We start from the raw sequence: 21443 nt of genomic DNA on the forward strand, positions 1-21443 counted from the left end.
CACTTAATTTCTCTGTGCCTCAGTTCCCTCATCTGTAAAATGGGGATTAAGACCTTGAGCCTCATGTGGGACAACCTGATGACCTGTATCTACCCCAGCGCTTAGAACAGTGCTCTGCACATAGTAAACGCTTAACAAATACCAACATTATTATTATTGTGCTCACCCAAGTAGTTAGTATGGTGCTCTGCGTACAGATGCCCTCAGCACTTTCAAACTCCTTTCCAGCCCCTTAGCACTTATATCAAGAATCTTATACTCTGTTGCTTCGCTTATTTGATTTTAATATCTGACTACCCCACTAGATTGTAAGTTCCTTGAGGGCCGAGATCTATCAACTCTATAGTATTGTGCCCTCCCAAGTGCTTAGTACAGTGATCTGCATGCAGTAGGTGCTCAATAAGTACCACTGGTTGATTAATTGATGGCATTCAGGCCCATTGCAAATAGGAATTCTGCCAGAATTCAGGGATGCAGCTCTCACACTGTTATAGGAATTCGCAGGAGATGTAGAGGCACTCCCCTGGTGGAATAGAGCAGAAAACCAAGTGGAAGGGGAGAGAGGAAAAGAAACAATGAAGGGTTGGGATAGCAACCATAATGACCAAGGGAATGGGGTGGGAAGTAAAGGGAGCAGGAAATGAGCTATAAAATGGAAAATTGGCAGGAAAAAAAGAGAGAAGAGAAAAAAATTATCCAAGAAGGAGATGGGGTAATGTGGAATGTGGGATGTGGAAAAGACTCTTAGGGGTAACGAAAAAGATTGTGGCTCTTCTCCAGAGATGTTTCCTCCTCTGCTCCCAATAAAAAAAATCTACTTAATGGAAGACCTGAAGTAAAAAGAGGTAGTCAAGAAGACTAAGGAAGCAAAACGGAAGTTAGAAAAACGCAGAAGGACAAAAGGAACTAGGCATGAGGCAGAGTGGTCTAGTGGAAAGAACATGGGGCTGTGAGGCAAAAGACCTGGATTCTAGTCCCTGTTCTGCTATTAGCCTGTTGTGTGGCAAGTCACTTAACCTTTCTGGTCCAAGTTTCCCCATTCATAAAATGAGGATAAGATACCTACTCTCTCTATTACCTCTTAGATTGTGAGTTTCCTGTGGCAGAGGGACTTGGTCTGAAATGAATATCAAGATATGTATGTTTCTCTCCCAGTTCTTAGCACAATGTTTGGCTTCAAGTAAGGGCTTTAAAAATACCACCAGGCACGAAGAAAAAAATTCAATGCTATACAAATGGATTTTCTTGTGTGTTATTGATCAAAAAGAGACTATGGGGGTGAATAATGTTCTTTTAACATTAATTGCAAGAAGCATGGAAAGATATTTCTAAACCAGTTTTACCATGGGCCAGAATGCACACGAGCGTTTTGGGATTTAACTCAGAGTCTTTGTAGGAAGTTCAGCTTATTTCTTCAACATCTTCACCTTAAGCGGCCATGAGTATCCTAACTATTGTAGTACCAAGAATTTGTGAGTGCTTTGTGAGCCCGCTAGGAAAGACAGAGTTACTTAATGTTTGTACTCAGAGAAAAAAAGCTGACAAAAGAAATTAGATACATTATCCTAAAAACAAAGGAGTTGGTAGTTTCTAGTTTCAATCGTAAAACTGTGCCACAGTAAAGTGTTCTTGGAGTCCCTAAGAGCCCCAAAATGATTGATCCTGCATAAAATTCCATAGCTGTAGCTGGGACAGGTATGCAAAGCAATTGAACAAGAATCCCATTCCCTGGATGAGTTGAAACTACAGACATACCCCACGATACAGCCATGATGCCTTCCTCAAAAACGTGGCTGTATCATGAATGGCTGTACCATGGAGTGTGTTTTTCCATAGACTTTCACGTCAAGAACTGTGATTCCTTTCTCCTGGATAAATCAGATGAAATTCCTTTAGAAGTTTTGTACTGCTACATTAAACTACAGTTTCAACTTTGATAGAGGACTGTAAATCACATCATATTAACTAAATGAGCTAGAGTATGATTATAAGTTTTTGGGTCTACAGTGCGTTCTACAATTTTTATGAAGGATTTGTCCAAGTTAGGTGGACTAATAGCCTTCTTCTTGCCTTCATACCGTACCTTATGGTAAGGACCAATCCTTTCTGGGCACTCTGCTCACTTTGAACTCCTCTCTCCATTGGGATCTTCAGACATTTTTGTAAATTCATCAGGTTTCTTTAAAAACAATGGAGGACCCCAAGACTCACAACAATTATGTACATATCCATCTGTAATACATTTTAAAGTCTGCCTCCCCCTATAGTCTGTAAGCTCCTTGTGGGTGGGGATCTGTTACATTGTACTTTCACAAGTGCTTCATACAGTGCCCTGCACATAGTATGTACTCAGTAAATACCATTGCTTATTTTTTAATGGTAATTGTTAAGTGTTCACTATATGCCGGGAAATGTACAAAGTCCTGGTGTAGGTACAAGCTTATCATGTTGGGCACAGTCTGTGTCCCACAGGGGGCTCCCAGTCTTAATCCCCATTTTACAGATTCATTCATTAATCAATCATATTTATTCAGTGCTTACTGTGTGCAAAGCACTGTACTGTTTGGGAGTGTACAATATAACAATAAACCGACATATTCCTGGCCCACAATGAGCTTACAGTCTAGATGAGGTAACTGAGGGCCAGAGAAGTGAAGTGACTTGCGCAAGATCACACAGTAGATAAGTGGCAGAGCTGAGATTAGAACCCAGGTCCTTCTGACTCCCAGGCTCATGTTCTGTTCACTAGGCCATGATTAATTGACTTCTTAATCCCCAAATTTTAGCTGATGGAGAGACCATAACATCTTCTTCATCTCTTTTGGCAAATTACAATGTTGCCCTGTGTGGTCAGAGTTTACTGAAGCCCCTGTTGGATAACAATTCCTCTGGATAAGATCCAGTTAACTCATTTACACCTGCTTCATCTATTTCTAAATAAAATCACCTCTCTCTTCAATAACTTCTTTGGTTACTTTCTCAGGAGTCTCTTGTGCTCCTTAAAAATCTGACATAAATTGGGAGCAGAGTTTTCCACAAGATTCATTCACTATTAATTGTTTAGTCTCATACAAGGCGGGGAGGAATTTACTTACCTGTAATAGTCAAGCAAACATTCAGCATGGTAGTGTTTTTGCATAGGGTTAGTCATCAAACAATATAGGTTATATGCCATTTTCACTCTCTCTCTTTCTACTACACACACACGCTTATAAGTGAATTTTACCATCAACGGTGTTGTCTATGAATACAAATCTACATATAAGAGTTACACAATGGGAGTAGTTGATTTGCTGGATGACTGTAACCTGGGGTAAGTTAGCAAACAGTACTAGCTGTATCTTCACGATGTATGTATCATGGGGTGTTTACAAGCTGAGGTAAAGTTCAGTAATGGTTGAATCTCCAGAATGCGTGTCTCATAGAGAGTCTTAACCTGGAGTGTGTCTTTCTACCGATTTTTAGAAAAAAAGTCAAGATTTCCCAAACCGAATTAGATGCACTCAAAAGAATGGTGTTCAACCTTAGAAACAGTTTCCTCTAAAAGCTAAAGTGAGACTGAATCCCACCCAAAAGTTTCAAGCCAAATTTTTCTTCTGAATACATTCTGGTATTCAGTAGACTTGTGTGTTATGTTCCTAGAAGTGAGGGAAAAGTTCAGGATTGAATTAAAGCCTAAAACCTCAGTGACCAATCTGGGTGTAAATGTAATTGCTGTTTGTAGCTGACGTCTTGTTTGGGGAGGGAATGCGTCTGTCTGTTGTTGGATTGTACTCTCCTGAGAACTTTGTATAGCGCTTTGCGCACAGTAAGCATTCAATAAAAACGATTGACTGAGTGACCATCTGACAAATCAAATGCTCTTATAACTGGCTCTTTGAATCCCTCAAAATGCAGATGACTCTATCCCTCGTAGGCATTCCACGTATATGTTTTCTTTGTACAGTTCCACCATCTAGGAAAGATGCATCTTGATTTTATATTCTTCTCTTCTGTGGTCTCAATGCCCACTACTTTCCACACCCAGTTACAATAATAATAATAATGTTGGTATTTGTTAAACGCTTACTATGTGCAGAGCACTGTTCTAAGCGCTGGGGGAGATACAGGGTAATCAGGTTGTCCCACATGAGGCTCACACTTAATCCCCATTTTACAGATGAGGGAACTGAGGTCCAGAGAAGTTAAGTGACTTGCCCACAGTCACACAGCTGACAAGTGGCAGAGCCGGGATTCTAACGCATGACCTCTGACTCCCAAGCCCAGGCTCTTTCCACTGAGCCAAGCTGCTTCTCCGACTTGGGAATAAAGCTATGTTGGCTCCACCATAAAAACGAAATTTAACATCAAGCTTTAACCCCTACGCAGGCAGGTGTACATTCTACTATTCAAGATTTCCTGCGAGAGTCTCCACCTTCCTTAAATATCTCTACTGGAATCTCACAGTGCAAAATTCAGAAGATCTTCCTTGTCTTTAACCAAAATTCCTTTTACCCACTCTTAAACTCATTTCCTCTAGTTTGGTCCTCAGTGGAAATGAAATGGACATTTGATTTCTAATATCCTGCCATGTGCTTGAAAACTCTTGTTCAAGAAGGCCTCTGCTTAATTATTCCAATTTAATTAACCCTTCCTCATTCAGCCATCTGGTCATCAAATGATTTTTTTTTTTTTTTGCATATCCTCTGTAGTCTCCTGAATTGTCCAGTTTCTAGAAACCACTCAATTTTTGGGAAGGGAGCTCCTTGAGGACAGGTATTCTGTTTTTTAACTCTACTGTATCCTCCAAAATATTTAGAACTTTTCTCTGCACACAGTGGTCATTTAATAAGCCCTATTTTTTAGTGGTATTTGTTAAGCGCTGCGGTAGATGCAAGTTAATCGGGTCAGAAACAGCCCCTGTCCCACATGGGGCTCACAGTCAACTAGGAAGGAGAACAGGTATCGATTCTGCAGTTTTTGGAGTTGAAGAAAATGAGGCCCAGAAAAGTCAGGTGATTTGCCCCAGTTCACAAAGTAGGCAAGAGGTGGAGCCGGAATTAGAACCCAGGTCCTCTGCCTCTGGGGCCCGTGTTTTATCCACAAAGCCACCTATTGACTGAAAAGAAGGGAAAGAGAAAAGATCACTGCTGTTCTAGTGAGTTAATGGTTTTCAGGCATTAATATACAGTAGCCTGCTAAATAGCTAATGAGTAAATGGTTGCTAATGTGGCCATAAAGTTATACACTTTAGTGAACTAGTCAAGTCAATAACCTTGTCTTTACGGTATTAAACCTGAACTCCACGGCTGCCCCCAGAGAAGAGAAGACAGAGCAGCATATATCACATGGAGCCACATAGATGGCACTATGGCCTAATAGAAAGTTACATCACCACAGCATTATCTCTCTCTCCCGAGGTCAGGTCAACTCCTCAACACCTTATGACGCTAATCCCTTAAAGAGGGGGTGTATAATCTCTACTGATAACAACCCTATTTCCCTACTCTTCTTCCCCAGGCTCTCCTTCTGAATCTTTCTTAATTCAGGACTTAAACTGAAATTGACGCACACCCCAAAATGGAAGTAAATTACTTTAATTGCTCCCAGTTAGAGTGTGTTTTGATGGGAATTAATTCGTCTTCTTCAGAATTCTGAGCACCCAATCAGCATGCTTCTTTAGTCAAAACCGATTTAAAGGAACCCATTTATCTGTCCAACATGTTTAGAGTGAGGAGGGGGGCTATATAAAGTGTTTTTACTAAGGAGTAGCCTTGAACAATATTTGCTGATTTCCCAGTTGTGATAATACCTGTCCTCCCAAGAATCACCATAAGAACCACTGAGCAGCATCAGGACGGCTGGGTTCAGGTGGAAGCTTAAAAATGAAGGATAAATAGTGAAATATGCTAATTTCATCATTCTGAGTGCATCCTCTTCAGCACTCTAAGAGTCAACACTTCATTGAACTTCAAGAGAAAATATAGATGCTTTCTCATTTATCTGAAAAACTTTTTTTCCAAACTTCACCTAGATGAGATAAGGGCTGAACTATCAACTTGAAAAGTACAAGCCAGAAATACAGGTGAGTGAATCAGGAAGGGTCGGCATATAAGCAACTCCAGAGTGTCTCGACTAAGCTCGTTGTGGGCAGGGAAAGTGTCTGCTTATTGTTATATTGTACCCTCCCAAGCGCTTAGTACGGTGCTTTGCACACCCTCAGTGCTCAATAAATATGATTGAACCGAATGGAATTTGGACTCCGACAATAAGTATAAATTGTGTTGAGACTCTAGGTGCTTTTCCCCACTAAACTTTTCAATCCATTTCTAGGGTATGCCAGGGGACGGTCAATCCATTTGTTTCTGACTCATTTATCTCTAACTCATCAAAATGTTCTCTGGTAAGCACTTTTCAATATCAAAGGAACATTTTGATCCTTTTCTAGAATTAAATTTGAGTCTCTCTTTTTGAACCACAAAGTTGTCCACTGCCAGTTAAATGAATCTGAAGCCCTGGAAAGTTCAGGATTGGATAGCAACTCCAAACTCATGAGATTAAGGAGAGTTCTAAAATTAGAGCTGGTTTGCTCTCTAATGGGTAAGTAGTAATGACTAGTTTGGAAGTGTTTACTGATGAGGAGGTTAATGACAGCAGAGCCCTAAGCAGAGAGCATTTTGAATTCTCTCCAGTTATTCCATCACCCTTGGAACCCATTAAAAAGTATCATTTCAATACCTAGTGCCTTCCTTCTTCCATGTTTTGCATGTGATGACTGGATCTTTCCAGTTAAAATTCTACTTTCCCCAGTGTTCCAAAGTCTTTCCCTGTTCCCGGAACAGTGTTTTTCTAATGGAAGGGAAGCTTCATCTTCAATCATGTGAAGTTAAATGATCTGAAGAGAGGCTAAAGGAGAGAACATCACAAAGCTCTCTTTGGCTCTAAGGAATGTTAACTATTTATCTTGGCATTTTAAAGCAGTTTTCCACAGAACTGCTAGATTCACTGAATCTAACAAGAGAAAAGTTATGCAAAGGCAAACCAGCTCCCAGCCCACTGATTTTACTGTTATGTCTACACACACAAAGGGAAGTGGAAAGGCAAAGCAGATAACTGAAATCAAAAAACACTGATGCCGAGGAAAAAGAAGGGACCCTAGATTCCCGATTGGCATTCTAAACTGATCGAACCCTCTGCATAACAACAACAATAATAAAAAATATGGTATTTGTTAAGCATTTACTATGTGCCAGGTACTATACTCAGCCCTGGGGTGGAGATAAGCAAATCGGGTTGACAGAGTCCATGTACCACTTGGGGCTCGGCACAGTCACTGAACTTTCCACTTCGCTTTACCCCTGTAGATTGAGTCTAAATCCACTTGCCAGAACATGACCGAATCAGGAAAATGAACCAAAGTTGCTCTAACTCCTATCATAATGCACATTAAAGCTCCTCAAGGGCAGGGAAAGTGTCTACCAACTCTGTTCCATTGTACTCTCCCAAGGGCTTAGTACAGTGCTCTGCATACAGTCAGTGCTCCATAAATACGATCAATTGATTGACAATCAATGACAATTTCACACAAGCGTTTAGAAAGAAAACACATCACCCTCCTAGAAAATACTCCAACTGCTATGCCTTTGCGTTGGCCTTGGTTCACGTTACTGCGGTCATTCCCCTCATTTAGAATGTCTGCACTTCTAAAGCAGCCATGACTTGGGACAGAGAAGTACCGGGTTCCACCGAACCCTTTGGAGAATGTGTTTTTTGAATGAAGCACCATTCACTGGACAGTGACAGTATTCACTGCCTCCCTGTTTTTGGGTATTAGCTAAAAAGTGCACTTCCCAGATATACCTTTCTCAGTCACCGTAGAGAGCTGGAGGAGAGAAACTAAAATAGCACATAGTAGCTCCGCTCCATATTGCTCAAACACTAAGCGGCGCCAAACCCTGCTTAAAATCTTCAGGGGTGGGGTGGAGGGTAGAAGCATCTCCCCCCTCTTTTCTCTAGTCCTTGGGGTTTTGATGGGAAGGCATGAGACCCGGCTCAGAAAGTCTATTTATCTCCAAAAGCTTCTGAGAACTGTCAGATTTTACTCCTATTTTACAAATGAGGACACGGAGATCCGGGAGTGAAAGGACATTAAATGGCACAAATTCCCCTTCAAATGCAATTCCATTTTTTGCACAAACAACTGACTTGGGTAGATGCAGAATGTGTGGGCAATTCAAAACTGTGTGTGCAAACTGGCTGATTAGTCAACTAACCATCCAATTAGCATGTGCAATTTTGTAATGTGTGTGCAGTTAATTATAGGAATGAAAGTTGTACTTCTTGCAAATGAGAAAGCCTGCTGAGACACTTTTGAAAATCTACCCTCACAAAACTTGCCCGAGGTTAAATCGTCAGCTCTGGAGGCGAACTGAATATCAGGTTGTCCCGACTTCCAGTTTTCTGCCTAACCTCAATGCAGACATAAATCAATTAGAGATCAGCTTTAAAAGCTTCCTCTAAATTACAAGTGGATTGTTTTTTTTTTCTTGTTAGCTAATACCCAAAATATACACGCTAAATAGCAATTCCAATAATGGCAGTTGAACTGTGGTTGTTTTGAAATCCCTGAGAGGTGATGTGACACCAAGGAAGTGCTAGATGTCAGAACTTGTGTTTTCGAATGGTTTGTATTTTTCTGCACCGTATAGAAAGTGGAGCAGCCCTCAAGATTACAATAGATACATGATGAAATGTGTTTTCCCTCCCACTAAGTGGGTTTTGTTTTAAAAGAACTAGGAAAATGCATATAAAATCACTGGTTCTAAAGACATTGTGCTGCTATGGAGTGTTCCATCATATGGCAAACTCATGAAGAGTAAGATAGCTAATAATAATTCAAAAATAATAATTGGGCCATTTGCTAAGAGCTTACTATGTGCCAAACATTTTACTAAACACTGGAGTAAGTACAAGATTAGCGGGTCAGACGCAGCACCATTTTACGGATGGGTAAACTGAGGCACGGAGGAGTAAAGTGACACGGCCAATATCACGCAGTAGGCAAGTGGCAGAGCTGACATTAGAATCAGGTCATCTCACTGCGAGGCCCATGCTTTTTCTACTAGGCCATGCCGTTTCTCTCCCAAGTACTCTGCACAAAGAAATAGCCTAATCTTACCCTATTTACCCGATTCAGTTTTCTGGCGCTCCTGACGGTGAACAATTTTGGGGAAAAAAAGCCAAAACACGAATATCAGACATGTAACTTCAGGCTGATGGATTTTGGGGTGGTTTTTTTCTTTTGAAAACTCAGATACTGGGGCACAGTCCCAAAATTATTTGTCTCACTGAGCAAAAAGCATGCTCCAGCCTGGATATGGAATTCCAAGCATTGAAAATGAGCAGGAGGAGCAATTCCAATTGGGATATTTGTATTTACTACTTTTCTAAAATCGCTTAGGACGATCCAGCCCTATCCATTAGGCAATACTGCTTCTATGTTCTATAAGTTCCACAGGTTCTATGTGCCCTGCTCAGACAATAGACTAGATTTTCCTCTCAAAATATGGAACACGAAGGAAGGCCACAGAATATATGATGTCACCATCTTCAAGAAAAAGAGTGAGAAGGATGACCGTGTTAATCACAGTGACTGTTTGTAGCTCTCCATTCTCAGAATATGTTGCAAGTTCTATGGGAAGCGACCATATCAGCAAGATATGTGCATTATTGATACAGGGGCTTATGAATATTTTCTGGATGTATACACACACGGGGTGACATGCAGATGATGATGAATCTTAGTAATAAACCTGAAGAAGATGGAGATTAGCTTTGAATCCAGGGCTTGGGAGTCCCTGTACACAAAGATCTTCCCTGGAATATATAGAGCTGAGTGCTGTTACTGAATCCTGCTACCCAGACAACACAGTTTCCAATGATCCAAGAATAGACAGAGAGGTAGGAACCCAAATTAAGAATACCAAAATGTCTTCTGGGAGATTGACGGGGTTGTGGGAATGGGTATTAAGCTTCAAAGCAAACTGAAGGTTTATAAATCAGTTGAAGTACCCAATTTTCTATCACACACTTTACATCCATCTTGAATTACTTCATGGATGTCACCCCTAGCATATGAGATTTCCCGGGCCAAGCCAGGATCACAAGCAGTGAGGTGCTGGAATGCCAGTATGAAAGAAAATTCATTGCAACACAATTTAGAGAAGTAGCACGGCCTAGTGGAAAGAGCCCAGGCCCAAGCTACTGGGTTCTTATCCTGGCTCTGCCATTTTTTAGGGTATTTGTTAAGCACTTACTATGTGTCAGGCACTGTACTAAGCACTGGGGTAGATACAAGATACCCAGATTGGACACAGTCCATGTCCCATATGGTGCTCACAGTCTTAATCCCCATTTTACACACGAGGTAACTGAGGCACAGAGAATTTAAGTGACTTACCCAAGGTCACCCAGAGCTGGGATTAGAACCCAGGTCCTTCTGACTCCCAGACTCGTGCTATGTCCACTAGGCCATGCTGCTGTGTGACCTTGGGTGAGCCACTTAACTCCTCTGTGCTTCAGTTCTTTCATCTGAAAAAGGCAGATTCAATACTTATTCTCCCTCCTACTTAGACAGTGACCCCCATATGAGGCCTTGATGATCTTGTACCTATTCCAGCGCTTAGTATAGTGATTGGCACACAATGAGCACTTAACAAAACATATATATAAATACGTACGTTTTTACACGCAGACACACACAAACACATACACACTAAGTGGGGAGAGATATGGAAGAAAGTCAGATGAAAGCAGAATACCCAAACAACTACAACAACTGCCTGGTGAACTGATAGTGTAAGGAGCAAAAGCAAGAATGATGAAGAAATATTTTCAACGATACACAGTGGAACACAACCTCTCGGGAGATAGCAGTGCTGACAGAAGACAGTGGCAAACTCACTGATCTGATGTTGGACAATCCTAGTTTGTTTCTTTTTTTTTCTTTCTTTTTTTAAGTTCTGCTGCTTCAAGAAGAGGAGGAGAGCGAGAAGTAGAATCGAAGCCAGCATGGGTCACTGCCAATAGTAAATGCGTCAACACAGCTAAGGGCTATTTTTCTGTGTGGATGATGCAGAAGGCACAGTTGGTGCACGCTGGTCTGTTGGCCACACCTGCCCACATGGACAAAAATAACCAGAGTACAGTGATATACCCTGGAAAGGGACCAGGCTGTGGATTTAACCATTTAACAGGCATGACTTTGCTCTTCCTTCTAGTTTCACTCTGGATTGTTGGTTTAATGTTACCTCTGAAAACCTTGTACTGCTCTCATTGTTTTGGACATCCAGACTTATCTTAGTGGGGAGGGGTGAAAGGTGGGAAGTACTTCTAATTTGACTGAATAACTCTGCTAAGATTCTGGGTATTATAGAGAACCCAAGTCCAAAGCTTAGGAACAAAATACTAAGGCTTGGTACATTTAGAGTTCAAGCTTATGAACTCCTCTCTTCTCTCTGACCAGGGTGAAAATGAGTAAAACTGACAATCCTATACTATTGGGTATCTAGAATGGTCCTAAAGTAAAGGGAGCAGTCCCAGTCAATAGAATCCCAGAATTAATTTAATTGTTTAATCCTGGTCTGGATTTATTAGACATTTTTTTCCTAGATTTGCATTGCCCAGCTCTCATAGGCACATAGAGGAGTTTTGCCTCAGAAGATCAAGAAGATTTTTACTAGACTCTCTGCCTGGTAGCTAAAACGTCTTTATTTTTATTGGCCGAGCTTCTTTCGGTAGAGTGAATGTCACATGTGCTGAAAACAGGAGACACCTCCAGATTCTAAAGTATTTTAGGCCACTGGAAGCTGGCAGATTTAGGCTGCTGTAATTCAGTTGCATTTTCAGAACTTAAACAGACTCCGTAGGTGTAAAAACATAAGTGTTTTGACAAGACAACTAAGCAAACTTCACATGGAAATCATAGAGGGTGACACGCACGCACAGCAACAACTCAATGTCAAGTTGTTGATTTGGTTTTACTCAGAGGCCCACTTACGTAGTACCTGCGGATTAAGCCATTGATGCTGTGGGTTTTAACTACTGGATATGGAAACCCCCCGTGACAACCATGTACCTTATAATAATGTTCGCCACAGGGACTCCATAAAGTAGGTTTTGAGTTCATTTTGGCTAAATACTCCTGGCTCCCTCTAAGCCGATAGAAAGCACTTAGGTAAACAAGACAGCAAGATGCTGCTGTTTAAGAGGTTTTTGGTGATGCCATTTTTTCCTGGGGCCATCTTGGCTGGAAACTGGGGCTTGGCATTCTGGCAGGTCCGATTAATCCAGCTGCAGATGTTGGGGACCTGGGGGGAGGTGGGGGTGACCGTGAGAGAAGAATATCACATTGCGAGAAGAGTGGCAAGAGTTCAGGCAGGTGGAAAGAGACACATTCTCAGTCCCCCTGCAGCTCTATTTAATTGGAGCACAAGGAAGCTTATGCAGCAGTACTGAAAACCTCTCATCTTACAGAACATGAGATATTTGTCTCTCACACCTGCACATTTATTTTTCAGATCGAGAAATGAGGGGGAATAGTAGGTCACATATTGTTGATGCCAGGGAGCACTCAGACTAATGTTTAAAGAAATCAAAGGAGTGAAGCCATGTATTATGTATGGGAATGAGAGTTTCGCAGTGTTCTTTAAGAAGAGATCTGAGGTTAGCTATTTTGTTCGGATGCAAGCACCATATGGTTCTTCCCTGCTGATAAGCTTTCACACCGGAACTTTAAGTCGAGATGCTCTCGTTAATATTTTACCCAGCCAACATAAACAAGATGCAAAGTTCCCCATCAACACGATCATACATCTCTACTATATGCCGTTATTAATAACTGGGATTCATTTCCCATGTAGTGCACTGAGCAAGCTCTTTCCTTGGAGTTAACTCATGCAATTGACTTTGACTGGGTTGGTGAATTTCATATATAAACCACTGAAGAAAGTGGGTCTTTCAATCATAGGACAAAAATCCACTTTAAAAAATTCACGGCTAAAAATTCTCATTTCCTAATCTGTTCGATTTAATGAGTCATTTTGGAAAAGATACTAAACCTTCTTTGGGGGAGTGGAGAAGGAAAAAAAGGTGTAAGAGTGTTGCATTTAGATTTCTCTTTAAGGGGGTATTTTGCTTAAAACAAATAGCCTAACAGATGTCTTCAGCATGCACTCATATTAATGAGAATATTGTAAGAATGGAAACCAGGTCACGAATGTTTAATACTTTGTTTAAAAAGTCTTCAGCTTCTTTAAAGAGTTACCCTAATCCCAAACATGACAGATGTACTAGGCAGTTTGGCTTGGGGCAGATTAAAATTCTCTTTCTGATTTGCTCTTTCATACTATCTTATTAAAATAGCAATGAATTGTTTTCAAATGACAACTTAAAAATGCAAAAAGCAAGGGAGAAGAAACCAAACGATGAGGGAAAACCCCGAATTCACAATAAAAGCAAATCTATTTCTGTTAGCATAAAAAAAGCGAGTGAGAAAACAGAGGGTCTGGAACGAGGACTCGGGTTAACGACAAAGCTCTCCGTTAAAGATAAAAAGAAAGACCTTTCAGACTTTATTTTCTACTTGAAAGTGTTTATTCATCTATTCTCTCTGAAGCAAAAAGTTCAATGGCAGTCCAAGATCAAAGCTATTTTAATTCAGGTGAAAATGCCTTTACCTCTCCAATTTTGTTTTCCCTTTTTTTGAGGGGTTTTTTTTTTAAGATGTGAGGGAAATAGAAAGCGAAGTTTCTTCACAAAGACCATTTTCTGGTCAATCCCGTTCCAAAAAGACACTCCTTTTCCTTATAGGTCAAATGAGGCCTAATGATATCAAGACAGATTGATTAGCATCTTTACTCTGTGGACTCTCCAACTTTCCCCTGGTGTTCATCCTCCAAAATCTAAAAAACGATGCACCAGGAATACAGCTGAACCAAGCAATACGAATCGATCAGGAGCACTTCACTATGGCTTACATGTGGGAGAAATATAGATCTTTCATTTTCTTAATTATTTCAATTCCTTTTTGAACCAGGTAAAGATGAAGCCATTCCATACATTACATAAGTAACGTGCCTGGCACAGCCTCCAAATCAATACTGCATGACCCTCTTCCTTCCTCCCTCCTCAGTTTTGAAACAGCACTTGTCCTTTGAAGTGAACACTTGACTGTAAGCTCCTTGAGTTCAGGAATGGGACTGTGCTCACTAGATCTGTTGTGCTCCCCCAAAATGTTAATACAGTGCTCTTTACACAAAAGATACCCAATAAATACTGAAGTGACCCAGACTTCACCCTAAAGGTCAATGAATTTGAACTGCAGGTCCATCAAATCAATCAGTGGTATTTATTGAGTGCCCTCTGTGGGCAGGGCACTGTACTAAGTACTTGGGAGCATACAATAGAAGGAAAGCTATTCTTGAGATTGGAAAGCTTCTGAATATCCCGGAAACAAATAATACACTAGGCAGACAAGTAATGAGAGGAGCTGATGGCTTAGAAACCCAGAAAAAACCCAGTGGAACATGCATCTTTGAAACAAGTTCCTATTAAGGGAAACTAAGTCAAATTCTTGCCTAGAATCAGTGTGTTCTCCACTACTATTCCCTCTTGAAGCATCTCCTGGGCTCAAAGGTGAATTTATGGAAAACAGCTCCTTTCCGAGGGTCAGCAAACCATCTTGCTTTGAGGTTAAATTCATTTCCTTTTTGAAACGGGCCCCCAATCCCCTACTCCTTTGGTCAACTGTGGAAGGAAGCCCACAGGAGATGAGAGTGATAGAGTTACTGTTCAGAGGCTGACTGTTCTTTCTGGGAAACGTAGCATTTTTAGGGCTAAATGAACCGATAATGATGTCATCATATACCATTTCGAGCATTTTGTTTTCCTATAAAGTGACCCAACAGCACTTCAAAGTTCCCATCGTAATCATATAGCTCTCTATTTTTAGGACTTCTGGTTTACTGCTGGGTAGTTCACGAATCTAGTGCTTAAAATTTAAGAAAACTGAACATGTATGAGGTAAAATCTGTGATGTATAATATCGTCAAATAGGGATAGAAGAGATAGAGGCACCCACAGAGAGAGAGAGGGAAGGGGGGAGGGGGAGAGAGAGAGAGAGAGAGAGAGAGAAAGGCATGCAGATCAATCAATAGTTTTTATTGAGCACTTACTGTGTGCTGTGCACTTTACTCAGAACGGGGGAGGGGGGGTGCTTTTTACAGTGACTGACTCTAGTTTGAAACCTAACTAGATGTTCTCTCCCAGTTCTCCAAAATGAGGTCCAAGGAACAGAGTAAAGATAATCTCATGAGGAAAAAAGGAAACGGTAAATACAGATCACAAGCATCTTAAGGTTCTCATGAGACGGGCAGAACCGACAGATAGAGGGTTAACTGTTTTCAAAATGTCTGAATAAAATGGCAGCTGGCGTGACGCAGAGATGCGTGGTGCACACTCAGCTTGCTCTCGGCAGATCATATGACTTCCAGTAATAATTCAAAAGGCCGTCCTGCTTTTTTCCAGCAGCCAGAGTGATCTGGTTACAGCAGTGTTACTAAACAGACTTTACTAAGCAGCTTCTCACTGAGCAGGTGTTACCAGCATTTTCAGACTGTGCTTAGGTGTGGATAGGAAGCCCCCAAACAGCTGAAGCCTTTCACTGCAGGTACAGAGATGTCAGAGTGACTTACACCTCTCAAAGAAACAAGCCTAAAGCTCAGAGATAAAGTCATCCTAGATACAAATCAGAGAGCAGAGGACTGCAAGGCTCACACAGAAAGAGAAATTATGCAGTTGCTTTCTTGGTTAACTTAGTTTCCCTGCCTTCCCTACCACCAAAATGAGTCCCTTTAAAAGTGGGGGAGCGGGGAGAGGTGTCCTTAAAGGAAAATGTCTTTAGATCCGAATGATCAATGCATCTGTTCCCATTTAAATCTACTCTGTGCCTTTTATTTATCTTTAACAAGATGTGGCTGGTGGTTTCTTCAACTCACCACCTGTTATTAGGGGGAGCAGAGAAAGAAAAGCATCCACCGAGCAACAAACCCTAAAAAACGGCACTGGAGTTTCATCTCGCCTGCTCTTTTCCAAATAAGATGTTCACTTTCACCCACAAGCTCACTCGTGTTTCTCCTGACCCTTTCCATCCCGACCTGCAGTCTACAGCTTTGATTTTTTGATTAATCCCTGGTATAGTGCTGTTTGACCCAGCTGTTTCATTCTAAGGGATAATTACTTTCTTCAGTTCCTGATTTGAAATCACCTGGTCCTGCTGATCATCTCTACTTCCCTAACCAATCCTCCCCCACCCCCAACTCCAGCTTTATGTGATTAGCCATGTAAATCTGCATTTCACAAACTCATTAATGGAAACAATCGCAAGCGCTGCCCGGCACAGCAATAAAACACAACCATGAATACATAAAACAAACAATGGGAAAGAGAAGCTGGAAACTGTCCATCCAGACTTTGGAGTCACCAAGAAAGAGCTCTCCCTTACCTCCGGCTGCTACAAAGATCCCCCTGCCTAACTTAGCTCTGTAGTTTCATACTTGCTATTCAGTTTCTTAATCTCCCGGCACAGACACCCACATAGCGCCATCCAATTTAGTACCTGCATAGCTCACAGAGAAATGGAAAGCAAGAACCAAGGGGAGGGTGTAGATGTATTTTCAAAAATATTTCTAAGAAATTTCAGGAGAGAGAGGGACCACACCCCTTTCTGAGGATCAGAAATTTATTCCACGACTAAGCCGAAGAAAGCACCAAGCCTGTGAAGGATACAACAAAGGGAATATAAAGAGTAGGAAATGGTTTCTTTGAAGTTATTGACAACTGAACTTGGCTGGGCCTTATTATCAGACTGAAGAGGAAACCAAAGACTGAGTTATTGATGTTGTAGCAAAATCTTTATCCAAGCAAAAGAGCAAAGCAATGGAGAGGGGAAGAAACCAGTCTGCCAGAAGCAGCCAGTCACTGAGCTCCCTGCCTGGATCAGGGAGAAAAAAAAAAATAAAGACCCTCTAGTGGAATGGGGGATGCCATGTAGGAGAGCACTCATGGGGAGGTTATGGTGTAAACGCATTTCTGATGACTGGACAGATCTTTCCATCCAGCTCCTCTCCCTGAAGGTCTCTTCTGCAGTTAACAAGGTTATTAGGCAGCTTTAGAAGCTAGTCAGCTGAACTCTTAAAAAAAAAATAATAGAATGGCTCTTCCATAAGCACCGCAGACCCAAAATGACTTCCAGAACTAATCAATTTTGCCAATGCAGGGCTGAACTTTGCAACCCATCTCAGATGAGACCAGTATTTTCAGAAAAAAATTTTAAGGGGAAACTGTGTGGATGCTTTAGTGCTGGGTGAGTTGAAAAAGGCAAAGACCTGAGAGGGGTGGGCAAACTCCTACGGCTGCTCAGCTTTTAACTCCTTATGAACCATGCTTAATCTGCAAATTGACTCTCAAGAAATGAAGTACTTTGAGTATTTAAGGCCAAAGTGCACCAAAGATGACCAGTGTCATTTGACCGGGAGTCCCGTAGAACTTCCAGTTCTGGAAACTCTTTTCTGGCAATTACTGGTTCAACTAGAACTTTCTGTAGTAGTTGCTGAACTAGCTTCCTCCCAGAAAGTGCTCTGCCACTCTGCCGAGATAGCTGAGAACAGACTCCCTTTAAAAAAAGAAAGCTAGCCAGCACATCTTGTACGGTCTAACCTTCAGTTAAATCCCACTTTGCTTAGGTCTCTGAGGAAGACACTGGCCAAGAATGAGAAAGGGAAGCGAGCAAGTCAGATGACAAAGTCAAAAGGGAAGCCGTCATTTAGATGAGAGGACCCAAACCTTCACTTCTTTACCCTCCAGGGGCCTCAGTGTTCGGGTCTAAGTCAATACGAGAAAAGATTTTGAGTTTTGTGTAACCTTTTCTCTGGAAATAAAGTGTTCTCGCTTAGCCACAAATACCCTCTGCCTCAGAAACAATAAAACACAGCCATACAAAGAGGAAACGGGAAGGCTGTATCCTGCCTTTGGTTTCTATGACAGCATAATAGACAAATCATCTAAAAACTCTAATTCCTATATTCTTTCTCTTTTGTTTGCCATTAATTAAAGTGACCATATGGAAGAAGCTGATAATGGAAGCAGATGAGCCAATGAGAAGGAGAACTGGTACAGTGAGGGAGCTTTCCACTGAAGTGGCTTCTCCAGGCAAACTGATTAGAATACTGGCAGAGAACAGCCAACAATAGATGAAAGATAACACAGCAATAGACTGTTTGTAGATGCCCATCCACACAGCTCTGTTCAAAAAAAATCTCCCTCCCGATGTCTTTCAGAAATGGCTGTCATAAAACTACTAACAGGTCAAGAGAAAGTGGAAAAGTCAACTAAATAGAGAAACCATTTAACCAAACTCATGCTGGTAAGATAAAAGCATATGTACACGTATATACATATAGGAAAAGGCAGATATATATTAGAGCTAATCTTGAGGGGACAGCTCCAGGAAGACTTTCTCTTGTCTCTGACATTAGTCATTTCATTTTTCAAGGTTTATTTTCAACATACTGTGATTTGCTCTTTTGTTTAGTCAAGCCACTGGAGATTCAGAGGGAAAGACTGAGATTTTTTTTTTCCCTCTTGCTTTTAAAATAATCACAACAAAATTATCCACATCTACCTTTTTGGGGTTGGGAGGTGGGGGGGGGGGGATGAAGAACAATAAATGTAGTTGAGAAAACTTAGTGACAGATGCTTAACTCGTGCCCAACTATTATTTTGACTTGACTTGCTAGGCTAATTTTGCTTCAGACATAAAATACCCAACTTTTCTTTTTTAGTGAAATCTAGTGATTTGAACGGGATGTTGATGATATTCAAATGATGGAAGAGCTGCCAAATATGTTCTTCATTATCAGCAGATATAGAGAGATAAACAGATCACCCTCAGAAAACCTTATGCACTTTTTATTTCTCAAAAAAGGAGAGACCAAGTGCAAGTAGTTGCTACTTAGAAGTCTCTGATTCTAGAGAACATCAAACAAGTTAAAATGGGGATAAACTGTTCTCCAAAGCAGATAATTGAACTTTTTGAACACACGCAATACCCTTTAAATGTCTATCTATTTATGTACTTATGTAAATATAAGTATATGGAGAGAGAGATTTACACAGGTTTCTAATTTTCAAAACCAACAATTTCACATCTAACCCCCAAAATATAACCCTTAATTACAATATAATGGCAAGGAAATAGAAACAGTGGTGTGTTCTTTTTTGTTCTGTGTCCATTTTTCTTCCCTTCTTCCCTCCCCGCTCGACAAAAAAAAAATAATAATAATCTATTTTAAGGCTCTAAAAAATGCGCAAGAGAAAGATTGAAATGCTCACTGTGAGCATTGCTGTTCAGTACCTTGGACTGGAAGTTACCAGGCAAGATATTCCAGGGAGACAAACTGTGAATCTTGTTTTTCCCCCTTTCAGAAGGATCTTCTATTAAAGATAAGCAGGGTTTGCTCCTGAGAGATATCCACCAAACTCTGGATTGAGGGCATGATATCGGGTGATCCTCTTCCAGAAATATTCAGAAAGTTTCTTGGCTGCATACAAGGCTTTTCCCCCGTGCTAAACGTCTTTTCTGTCAGATGCGTAACATGTCCACTAGAATATGAGAAAGAAAAAAGCGAGACAGAGACAGAGAGCAAGAGAGAGACAGAAAGAGAGTGTGTTGAAGAAGAGAGATGAGAAAGAGGAAACACACACACGCACGCGCGCGCGCACGCACACCCACACACACCCACACACACACACACACAGACCGGGAAAAAGAAGAAAAATTCCTGACTTCTCCAATGCAATCTGAAAAAAGCAACCCCCAAAACCCACTCATCCAGAAACGAAAGCCTTCATCTGTTCAATTGACTGTATTTTCATAAAGCTCATTCCCCGGTATCAGTCCAAGGTGAAAACCCAAGCATTATCTGCCTTTGTCAGCGAAAGAACATAATATTGACTTACCTTTCCCCACAGCTATTGTCTGTCCCCTTTCAAAATGACATCACGGAAAGCAATCATGAAATTTACATGGGGGGGGGGGCGGCTGGATGGATGGGGGGGGGAGGAGTTGGAGGACAGCCCGCTTTCCTTACACCAGTCACATGCGTGCAAGATTGTTTGTTGGTTTCAATTAAATATCTGATACTCCTTAGTGTGTGAACTCTTAAGCCTGCTAAAGGCAATGTCTCATTTACTTAATGACCACGCTCATTAAAGGGAATGGCACGGGGGCTGGCTGAGCCTTCCTTTGTAAATACACTACCCATGAACCCTTGGGGTTGCAATATATCTGTTTACTCTCTGAGGTGAAATAAATTTACAGTATAGCATCAAAAAGATGGATCTGCTGACTTTGGGAGTGAAAGGAACACCGAGGCACTGGGTTATGGCTCAGCCCCTCTGTTTCTCGCACAAGCCAACAGAAGGTGGCTGCATTTGCCCACGCTGATTCATAATTAATATGCAGGATGGTTGGGGGTTCTTTTATGCAAAATGCACAAAAGGGCCGAGAGTGTTACAACTGCCATCCTAATCCCCCTATGCATTCTCTTCCTATGGTACAGCCCAATAATTTCTAATAGCAACAACCAGGGAATGACAGATGCCCTAGGTTAGCATAGCTACAGCGAAAGTACTTTACAATATTTATTGGTGGTTAGGAATATGACCTATCATCATAAAGAACGGACTGCGAAATTTATTGCCTATATGAAGCTGGTCGCATTGCATATCAGCTGATTTACATATGCAAGTGTCAGTTATTTAAAAAGTGTATTCATTTTTTAAAAGCACACACCATGATAATACAACCATAGATACACACACGCACACACACGCAGAAAAAGGAGGAGAGGAAAAGTCTATTTCAGCTTCCTCACATTTTCACTTTTCCTTTAAAAAAATGTTTTCATTTTGCAACTTCCCGCAAACTCCATTAAACAAGGAGGGGCAGAACCACTGATTGTAAAAACATTCTGTCCCCGGATCAAATATAATCCTACTTGAAGGAACTGTGCATCCCTCAGGATCTTTAATGTATGAGTTTCCGCCTCATCTTTCTATTTTCATCTGCTGGAAATAGGGTAGCCAATCAAAAGGGAGGGGAACACTCCGTAAAATGTACGATAAAAGTTCACACCTGTTCTATATCTAGACTTTAATGCTGCCTTTCTCGCCTGTTAGATTATTTTTGCACATTCTGTAGGTGTTGATTGTAACTTTGGGAACTGTAGCAGTGGAAAAGAGGCAGAATATCATGGAAATTCAAAAAGCACCATAGCTGCTTAAGTACTCTCTCCCCCTGCAATTCCCCTGTTCAGACAGATTAAGAGTTGACTGTCATCATAATC

At 41.2% G+C, this 21443-nt stretch overlaps 1 protein-coding gene across 2 annotated transcripts in view; it reads right to left on the minus strand.

The window, feature by feature from the left end:
* MYT1 (myelin transcription factor 1) overlaps positions 1–19736 on the minus strand; it is a 125896-nt gene extending 106160 nt beyond the window's left edge. For both annotated transcript variants that reach the window (XM_039912926.1, XM_029071098.2), the window contains exon 1: positions 19451–19736. The gene's annotated coding sequence lies outside the window, so the exon portion shown is untranslated. The remainder of the gene's footprint in view (positions 1–19450) is intronic.
* Between the last annotated feature and the right edge of the window lie 1707 nt (positions 19737–21443).

Source organism: Ornithorhynchus anatinus, chromosome 8 (genome assembly GCF_004115215.2).
Source record: "Ornithorhynchus anatinus isolate Pmale09 chromosome 8, mOrnAna1.pri.v4, whole genome shotgun sequence".
NCBI lineage: Eukaryota > Metazoa > Chordata > Mammalia > Monotremata > Ornithorhynchidae > Ornithorhynchus > Ornithorhynchus anatinus.